Source organism: Caretta caretta, chromosome 21 (genome assembly GCF_965140235.1).
Source record: "Caretta caretta isolate rCarCar2 chromosome 21, rCarCar1.hap1, whole genome shotgun sequence".
Lineage (NCBI taxonomy): Eukaryota > Metazoa > Chordata > Testudines > Cheloniidae > Caretta > Caretta caretta.
Genome location: NC_134226.1, coordinates 13,807,410 through 13,816,839, shown reverse-complemented (window position 1 = coordinate 13,816,839; position 9,430 = coordinate 13,807,410).

Below are 9,430 nucleotides of genomic sequence, written 5' to 3'. Positions count from 1 at the left end.
AATTGGCAAAGTCTGCGCATACAATCGATATTGAACCAATTGGTCAGCAAATATGGGCCCATGCAAAAGTAAATATCACATGTATAAAGTTCCAGCATGGAGCACAGGTTGACCTGGTTGTAGTGAGTCACCATGCAAAGAGCCAGAGTGAATGACTGATGAGTGAGTAAACATGGGGTGATCTTCATTTGGTGCCACCCCCCCCACCCCAGCCCCTTCTAAAATGCTAATTAGGTGAAATTAGTAACCACACACCCACTGGGCATGCTTTTAAGACAGGTGACTCCTTTGCGAGGAAAAAAAGTATAAAAATCAAGCAAAGTACATTACTGTGGTTGGCATTCCTTAATTGATGCTTGAAGAAGCAATGCTGCTAGACACAGTAGCCAAAACTCTGCTCCGTGGGCTTGAGTAGGACTGTGACCCAGAGGGGTCTCAAGGCGCAAGACCTTGCCTCGAGGGAACCCAAGACAGACCAGAGGGCTGAGAAGAACAGACCAGGAGGAAAGAAGCCGTCTATAAAATTGGTAACCACCTTCTTTGTTTGCCAAGCAGGAACTGCGTGAGGCTAGCGCAGGGCCTGTTTGTGACAGAGAGACTCGTTAAGAGGAATGTATAGCTCTTAATGTTTAACATAGGAGCTATGTGCTAAATATGACCCCTTACGGCTTGTGTAATTCTTTCTCAATAAACTGCTGTGTATTGAAGATAAGTACTGTGGACCTTTTTCACTGGTATGACAATAATCTGCTCCACTGGGAGCCAATAAAGATCCATTTCAGGGGTAGTCGCACTCCCTGTTGTCAACAATCAACATCCATCTTGAACTGTGGACACCAGAACTGGACACAGGATTTCAGCAGTGGTCACACCAGTGCCAAATGGAGAGGTAACCTTGCTGTTCCTACTGGAGATTCCTGGTTATGCATCCCAGGGTCACATTAGCTCTTTTGGCCACCACGACCCCCAAATCTTTCAGACTCATGATGGGGGATGTTGGGAGGTCCGGTTGCTACTACATAGCTCAGCAGTGCCAGTAGAGACCACATGGGCTGGTGCTGCGGCCCCCACGAGACGCCAGCTTGTTGCAGTGGCCCCCACACTCGGAAGAAAGCTGGGGGAAATTCACTCCTATGCCAAGGGCTTGGGAACCATTTAAACCCCGGTTTAGGACTTACTTTGAGGGCTCAGGAGGGACTTGCATGTGGGACTGGTGCCAGACCTCTGCTCGGCTGTGAATTTCACTCTGAGAGCAAGCAAGGTAGAGACGTGACGCGAGGAGTGCTGAGAGACTTGATACAGAATGTCCCCTTAAGGCTAGTTGGGCCTAGGGGTCAACCCTACCCTGTCCTGGGGTGCGGCCCTTTAAGATTTTGGGAGGTCTTGTGAATGCAAAGATCTAGGAAATAAAAGATATGGGAAGAGAGGAAGCAGTCCTGGGAATAAGTAGTGGGGGGAAGCCCATTACTGTTTCTTTAAGGGCCCAGAACCAAGAGACTTCAGAGTGGGCGGGACAAACTTCCCCTCTATCCCAGCCAATTGGGATGAGCTTTGGGAAGAGGACCACTATATATACTACCTCCTTCTCACATATGAGGAAAGACACCAGCAAGGGAAGGTGCTGATAGGCCCTGCCAAGCCCAAAGTTAAAGGAACTGGTTGGGGGACAAGAAGCCAGCTGGAGGAGCTGACTGCGGACCCTGCAGCTGGCCTGAAGTGCAACCCAGTGCCAGGAGGAGGGCTGGGGGCTCCTGAGCTGGGGGAAGGCAAGCCATCAGGATTCTTCTGTGGACCTAGAGCAGGGATGAGCTGGAGAGACAAGAAGAAGTGGTGTGCACTCTGTAAAAAAAGGATTAATACACCAGACCCTCTGAAGGGGGCATTTTGTTTGAAGCAATCTGGTCTGGATAATTGAATGGAGAGCCCAAGTGGGTGCTGAGGGCAGTGCATCAACAGGACTGTGAAGGGGTGTTCTCAAGGGTGGCCCCCTGTTTCAGAGGCAGATGGGACTAGTCTCCAGTGATCTGGAGATCTTTGATGTGAGATGTCTCTGAAGGCGAGGGCAGATCAGTGCTCGTGATGCTGGCATTCTGACACCCTCGCCAAGGTTGATGGAGCCCGGAGAACACTTATCTGAAACTGACTAACTGGAATTTGCTCTGTGTGGTACATTGCTAATTGCTTTAATCTTCCTGCCCATCGGTACTGGGGATTCCTGAGCACGGAGGGAAGTCAGTAGCCCCAGGCTATTGTCCCAATAAAACACTTAGTTGTCACTCAAGATCTCTTTCGCCATGTGTTGCCAACTGGCATGATTCTTCGTGAGTCTCAGGATAATTATTGTCTCCTTAAAGCCCCAGCTCCTGGAGGAACAAGTGGATATGTGATGATTGAGGCCTTCATTCTTAAAGAAAAGGTCAGTTTCTAGCCCTTGTGGCTGCAGAGAAAGCGTCACAATGTGACATCCCCCCTCCCCCCGTGCACCCTAAAGGCTCAAAAAGCAGAAGGCAAATCCAAAGAACATGAAATCTATTGGTTTTACATCATCTCATGGATCTAAAGCCAATCTTGTGGGTTTTGGTGAGCCTGACTCATGATATTTGAACATTTGGGGTTGGCAAGACTGCATGTCCCTTCCCCAATGGTACAGTTGTGAAATCAAGGGGTCTGCTGCCCTGGGGAGGGCTAAGTGCCCCCTCACTCCCTCGGGGTGTAAATCAGGAGTAACTCCATTGAAGTCAATGGATTTATAATGCTATACAGCTGGTATGCTAGCTGAATCAGGGCCTGAGCCTAATGCACAGTCAGATCAGGGAAGGAGCCATCTGCGGTCCCTCCTATCATGGGTATTTCATTCCTGTCTCCATCTCGGCTGTGGTGTGTTGTGTTGAAGCGGGACTGTTCTTAATGTTTCCTCTGAATAGTGTGGGGGTGCCTCAGTTTCCCCTATGCAGTTCTTAAGTATCTAGGTGGTGGGACAAGGGTGTATGATCATTGCAGAGCCCTAGAGGGCAGGTGTGTGCAGGGGTCTGGACACAGAGAATAGTCAACACCCCTGTTTCCTGGCAACTGATGGCCTGGCCCTTCCCCCCTGCAAGGTGAGAGCTAAAGGGTTGGAGAACAAAGGAATCTGGTGACCTCCTGGCCCCGGGAAAGGGACAAAGCCCAGAGGAGGAGGGGGTGGAGAGTGAGTCAGTTTGGGCTGGCTGGGGACATGGAGTGAAGGGCAGACGTGGTTGTCTGGCTCACTGCCCCCCAAAATGGACCCGGCTGAGGGGTCCTGTTCTCTGCATCTGCAAGCTCTGTGTTAGACCATGTTCCTGTCGTCTAATAAACCTCTGTTTTACTGGCTGGCTGAGAGTCATGTCTGACCATGGAGTTGAGGGGCAGGACCCTCTGGCTTCCCCAGGACCCCGCCTGGGCAGACTCGCTGTGGGGAGCGCACGGAGGGGCAGAGGATGCTGAATGCTCCGAGGTCAGACCCAGGAAGGTGGAAGCTGTGTGAGCTGTGTGTCCTGCAGACAGTCTGCTCACAGAAAGAAAAGGAGTACTTGTGGCACCTTAGAGACTAACCAATTTGGTTAGTCTCTAAGGTGCCACAAGTACTCCTTTTCTTTTTGCGAATACAGACTAACACGGCTGTTCCTCTGAAACCTGCTCACAGAAAGGAGACTTCCCCAGAGTCCTGAATGGCTTCATAGGGAGCAGTTCCAGAGCATCGTCCGGGGACTCTGTGACATGTGTGTTTTATTTTAATGCTTTGGAGTTAAAAAAAAAGTTTTTAAAAAAAGCGGAGGGAGGGAACTGGAGAAGAGAGAATGGGTCAGGAGGAGGTAGGAATGGAGGGGAAGAGAAGGGAAGAGAGGAGGAGGAAAGAGCTAAGATGAGGAGGCGAGGATGAAAGAGACTGGAGGAAGAAAGGAAACGTAGAGGAGGAGAGGGGAATGGAGGAGACCTGGAAATGGAGCGGGGTTGGAGAAGGAAGGTGAGGGGACTGCACAGCAGGAAGGTGGGGAGGCCCTGAGGTCAGTGCAATTCTGTTGCAGTGGACCTAACTCCATCCCTCCTTTAAGGAGGGTTCTCCTCGCTTTGTCTCCTCTCAGCACACCCACAGAGCTGCCTCATCTGCCTTTGTTTATGCTGCCCTGTGACTCACTGGTGGAGCTGTTCTCGGCAGCCATATGGATCAGCCAGGGACAGGCGCATGCAGATGCCTCCCTCGCTGGGCGCACTGGGTCAGTGTCTGGGATGGCTCCTCCGGAGGCTTGCTCTGGCTGTGAGTAAGCCAGGCACCCACCGCTATGCAAAGACCTCAGGGCAGCTGGACCTTATTGCTGATGGAGCATCAAACTTAAACCTGCCGGGATGGGGGCCCAGGGCAGTGCAAACAGGACCCCCACCGACTCGCCAGCCTGCAAACACAAGGATGCTTGAAACCCACTGGGAACAGGGCTGTGGAGTCTGTTGTGGGTTCAAGCCCAGCACAGTAGTGACTGGGAACTGTCACCTCTTCTGCCTTACAGGCAATGAGTTGATGTCTTTGTGTAATGCCCAGGGGATGTATCGACCTCACACCAAGCCTGGGGGCTGATCTTCCCACCCCTTTGTGCCAGAGGCGAAGGGAGTATTTCTAGCCCAATTTTACAGATGGGGAGCAGAGACATTAAGTGACCTGCCCAAGGTCACACAGTGTGAGAGGCAGCTAAGTGGTCCCTGGCTGCTTCTTCTGGTCAGTAGGGGGCGCTCTTGTGGGTTTCCTGGGCTATAGGAAGAGCAGCACCGGGGAACTGCTGCGGGAGGCCTGGATGAGACGGGGTGGGGGAGCCTTGGCTGCGGTAGGAGGCTAGCTAAGGGGGAGGGGACCGGGCACTATAGCGGCAGATGCAATTGAAGGACCATCGATGACACAGAGAATGGTGTCCAGTTGTAGCCGTCGCAGAAGCGGGTTTGGTATTTGAATATGCAACGAAGGGGAGGAGCTTAGAAACAGGTCCATTTGCTTGGCTGATATTGACCAGTGGCAGTTGGGCGTGTTTTACGATGAGCCGTACAATGCAGCATCTAATAGAGCCTAGACTTCCCAGGGCAAAAGCACCTGCCTGCTGCCATAGGACGGTGAGAGACGCTCAAATTCTATACCCAGCTCCTGATGAAGAACCCTGCTCCGGCTGACTCCAGACAGATACCGAATACCTTGGGCATGGGAAAAAGAGCCCAGATCAGATAGACTCAGCCCATCCTGGGAAATCTTTGCTCTGCGCTCTCCCACAAACACACCACAAGCCCACCAAGAAGGCTGACGGGGCAGAATCCTCCCGGAAAGGAGCTGGAGACAGGATTTCCCTTAGCCAGACTCTTTCACTTTCTCACAACTGTGCCAACGTCGCTGGTTCGAAACTGGCCAAGATCAGCAGGGGCTTTTGGGAGGCCCGTGTGAAATGATTTGGTGGTTTGGGGCCAGGTCCTGAGCTGGTGCAAACTGGCCCAATAATCCTATTGAAGTCTATGATGCTACCTTGCTTTAGACCAGCTGATGATCTGGCCGTTTAACTCCAGTTCCTAGAGAGCAGCGTTAATGGGGTGTGGGGGGGGGTGGGGGTGGGACATGGCTTTTTGAGCAAGCAGATGTTTTAATTTGGGGCAAAAAAATTTTTAAAAAAGGAAACCACATTTTTGGGGGGAGGGAGAATTTTTCTGTTTGTGAAAAATGATTTTTTATTTTTACAGGGTTTTTTTTTTTTTTTTTCCAAACACAGACATTGTTTCAGAGGAGCAGCCGTGTTAGTCTGTATCCGCAAAAAGAAAAGGAGGACTTGTGGCACCTTAGAGCCTAACAAATTTATTTGAGCATAAGCTTTCATGAGCTGGCCGTAAGCCCCAGGCACTTCCATCTGAGACTCCCCAGAAGACTGCACCTTTGAGCAGCCTTTGATCCAGGCATTGGTGAGCTCTTCACCTGATTATTACAACTCATAGCACCTTGCAATGAAGCCACGCACCCTGAAAAAGCAAAATGCAGCAGCAATTCTGCGTAGCAACCCAGGTAAGCATGCATGCATCAACTCAGGGCTCTGCATTCGCTCCCCTATGAACAGTGCAAGGTCTCTGCCCAATGACCTCTGTGAGATCAACCCTTGCTACTCAAGAGATACCTCTCCCTGCCTTACCAGGACAGCTGTGTTCCCCTGGCACCATCAGTGGGATGACATTGACCAAGAGGGGCAGGCTTGTGGGGGTGGGAGACAGAACTGTCCGAGCAGCTGAATCTAGAGACTGTGGAACTCACTGCCACAAGAGATCAGAGCCCACAAGCGTCGTTGCCATCAGAACTAAATGCAAAGCTCGCTGCTTAGATTTCCCTCAGTCCAATTTTCACACACACACATCTAGACAACACACGCTGTCTCACACATTCACTCTCTCTCACAAACACGCACAAATTAACGCCCCCCTCCCCCAACCAAGCCAGCTGCTTTGCCTCCAGGCTGGGAAGGAAGGAAGGGGGAGAGTGAGATTAGTATTGTTGTTTCTATTTGAATAGTTGGATGGTGCTTAGATGCTGAAGTGCTGGGGGCCATAAAGCAGCTGGAGAGATGCCAGCAGTGCAGACCCTGGCATGGAGAACCCTGCCTGGCTAGAAAGCTCCCAGAGGTGGCAATGTGGCCATGTCAGCAGAGGAGACTGGGGAGAGTCTCAGCATGATTTCCCGGCTTGTGCCCAGTCACACAGCACCTTAGTTGTGACCTGGTTGTCACCTTCCAGTGCACTGTCAGAGCCGGAACTGGAACGGGAATCCTGCAGTGTGGGGTGGGAGGAGACAGCCCTGTGTCGCGGCCCCCAGCCTGATCAGGGGCAAACCTACAATGCAGCAACTGTCCTCTCACCCTGATCCCAGGTCTGAGGCCTGAGATCTGTCCTGCTTACTCCACTCCTAGGTAGGATGACCACCTGTCGCTAATTGGGTGGGACAGTCCCAAAATGTACATTTCAAGTCCTGCTCCCGGGCTGAATGACTCTAGGGCCGCATTTGTCCCAGATTCCCTGCCGCTCCACACCACACCTGCCCGACACTCACGGGTGGCACCAGCCTCTTCCTGATGGGGGTAGGGGGCACTGAGGTGGTAAGCGGCCGACCAGAGGGCCCGGGCTGCTGTGGGGAGCCCCAGAGTCCTGGACCCTCCACCTGCTCTGGGCGGCGTGCTCTGGACGGTGGGGACACAGGCTGGGAGCTGCTCTTGGGCCCCCCGACCCCCTGCCCAGGGCAGGTGGAGGGTTCCGTGGCTCCCCACAGCAGCCTGGGGTCCCCGGGCATCTCTTACCATTACCCGACTCCAGTTTCTGGCCTGGCCAGGGGGAGGGGCCTCAGGGGAAAGAGGAGGAGCAGGAGGTGGGGCCACAGAGGGGGCGGGACTCCTGCATGTCCCCTGTTTGCATTTTGAAAAGGTGGTCACACTACTCCTAGGGAGGACCAGGCCTCCTACCTACAGCCCATCCCTGCATCCAGCCCCTTCCCCCTCCCGCCTGCCCCCCACCCTCTACTCCTTGCCACCTTAATCCCAGTGCTTCATCTGTGCCACGGCTGGCACCTCTGGGTTCGCCACATCAGTTATGAAAGTAAAAAAATTGCTTGAGCCCTGGCGCCTAATTGCTTACAAGTTAAGCACTGCTTCCTTCCACCTGCTCCTCCCAGATATACATCCCTCAGCTCCGAGGAGGCCAGGCCCCCCCCCACGGAGGCTGGGATTTTGCTGGGTCGCCCCACTGATCCAGATGAAGTGTTGCTTGGCTCTAGCAGCAATGGGCGGACAGGACCGAGGGGCCGCGCCCAACACAAAGGTCAAGGAGCTTTCTCCTGGCTGTCCGTACGGCTCCGTTGCCTAGCCAGACAGTTTCCTAATCAAAGCCGTTCCCAGGCCCAATGGCCACTCCCTTCTATGCCTTCAGTCTGTGCAAACCCAGCCCACTACCTCCCTTCCCCGTGTTGCTAAACAGCATTAAGACACGCTCACGCCTTATTGGCTGCTTGGAAAGCAGCCGCATTCATGCTCCCTGGGCGATTATTAACTGGAATTCCAGGCTGCAAGCACAGCGTGTGTGTGCGCACCACACAACCACCCTCACAAACAGTCACACGCCTAGACAGACACAGGGCGAATGATCTGAAAACCCGACAGGTCTGTTCTGCTCAGCCGGGCTCCGCCTGCCCGGCTTGCCACCTTTGCAGCTGGAGCCAACGGTTCAGACCACGGCATCAGCCTCTCACGACGTGGAAGGCCATTACTTTACCCTGAAGCGCCACTGCGGTGTGTCCTCGCCACGACGCAGGACACGACATCGTCGGGTCACGAGATGTCACTCCGGAGCCACGTCACAGGGCAGCGGTGTCACGGTGCACCACAGCCTAGGGCCAGCATGCTGCAGAATGCAAATGGCCCACACATACCATAAATAAACTTTAAAATCCCTACTGAAAGGACCCCCCTACAGACGACTCAAGAAATTTCATGATTGTTACTGTGATTTCTGAAAACACCTGAGCGGGGCCACTTAGCTAATATAGTATGGCGGGGCCACAAAGGTGTCTATATCGAACACTGAAGTGAAGACCAGACTGAATAGTGTCTACACAGCAATAAACCAACACCCAGGGCTGTGTATCTAATCGCTTATGGCACCCAGGTGTCGGTGACGCAAACCAGCACCCACAAGCAGCCTTGTGCATCACCAAGCAGGACGCAGTGACTAGGTGTTACTTCCTCCCTTGTGTATGGTAAAAGACGGCCGGTGGTTGTCACGACACAGTGTATCGAAAGGGTCGGTTCTCAGTTGAGTACAGGGGGCTGGATCTTCAATAAAGCTCAGTGCTGAGGGTGCTGAGCAGTTTGGAAAAGCTGGCCCTCATTGAGGGGCCTCACACCTAATCCACCATGTTTGTACAGGCAGAGCCAGGGCAGTGAGAGCTGATTTTTACCCCGAAATGGTTATGCCGATCGGCCCCCTAGTGCGGCTGTATTTATACCAGTACAGAAGTGGCCCAGTCTGTCTGTGATGGGCTCCTTTAAGGAGAATTAGCCCAGCTCGGCCCACCTGTCGTCATTAAAGCCCAGATCCACAACGGTACTTCAGCTCCTAACTCAGCTGGGGCTAACTGCTCAGGTGGCCGCTGGGCAGCTAATTGACTGTGGGGGCACCTGGGCCTGAGAAAAGGCTACCAGAGCCCAGTGCCGGGGGAGGGGGCACCTGAGGAGATGATGCTCCCAAACAGCAGGCGGCCACAACTGCTGTTGCCACCACGACCTACTTAGCTTTCCAAGCCGAGGGGGAAAGGCCTGAGCAGGAGAAAGGGATCAGCTGGGAAGAAGCTGGCTGAGACTGGCCGCCAGCCCTGAGTCACTCCCCAGCCCCAGGAGGAGAGCTGTGGACTCCTGCA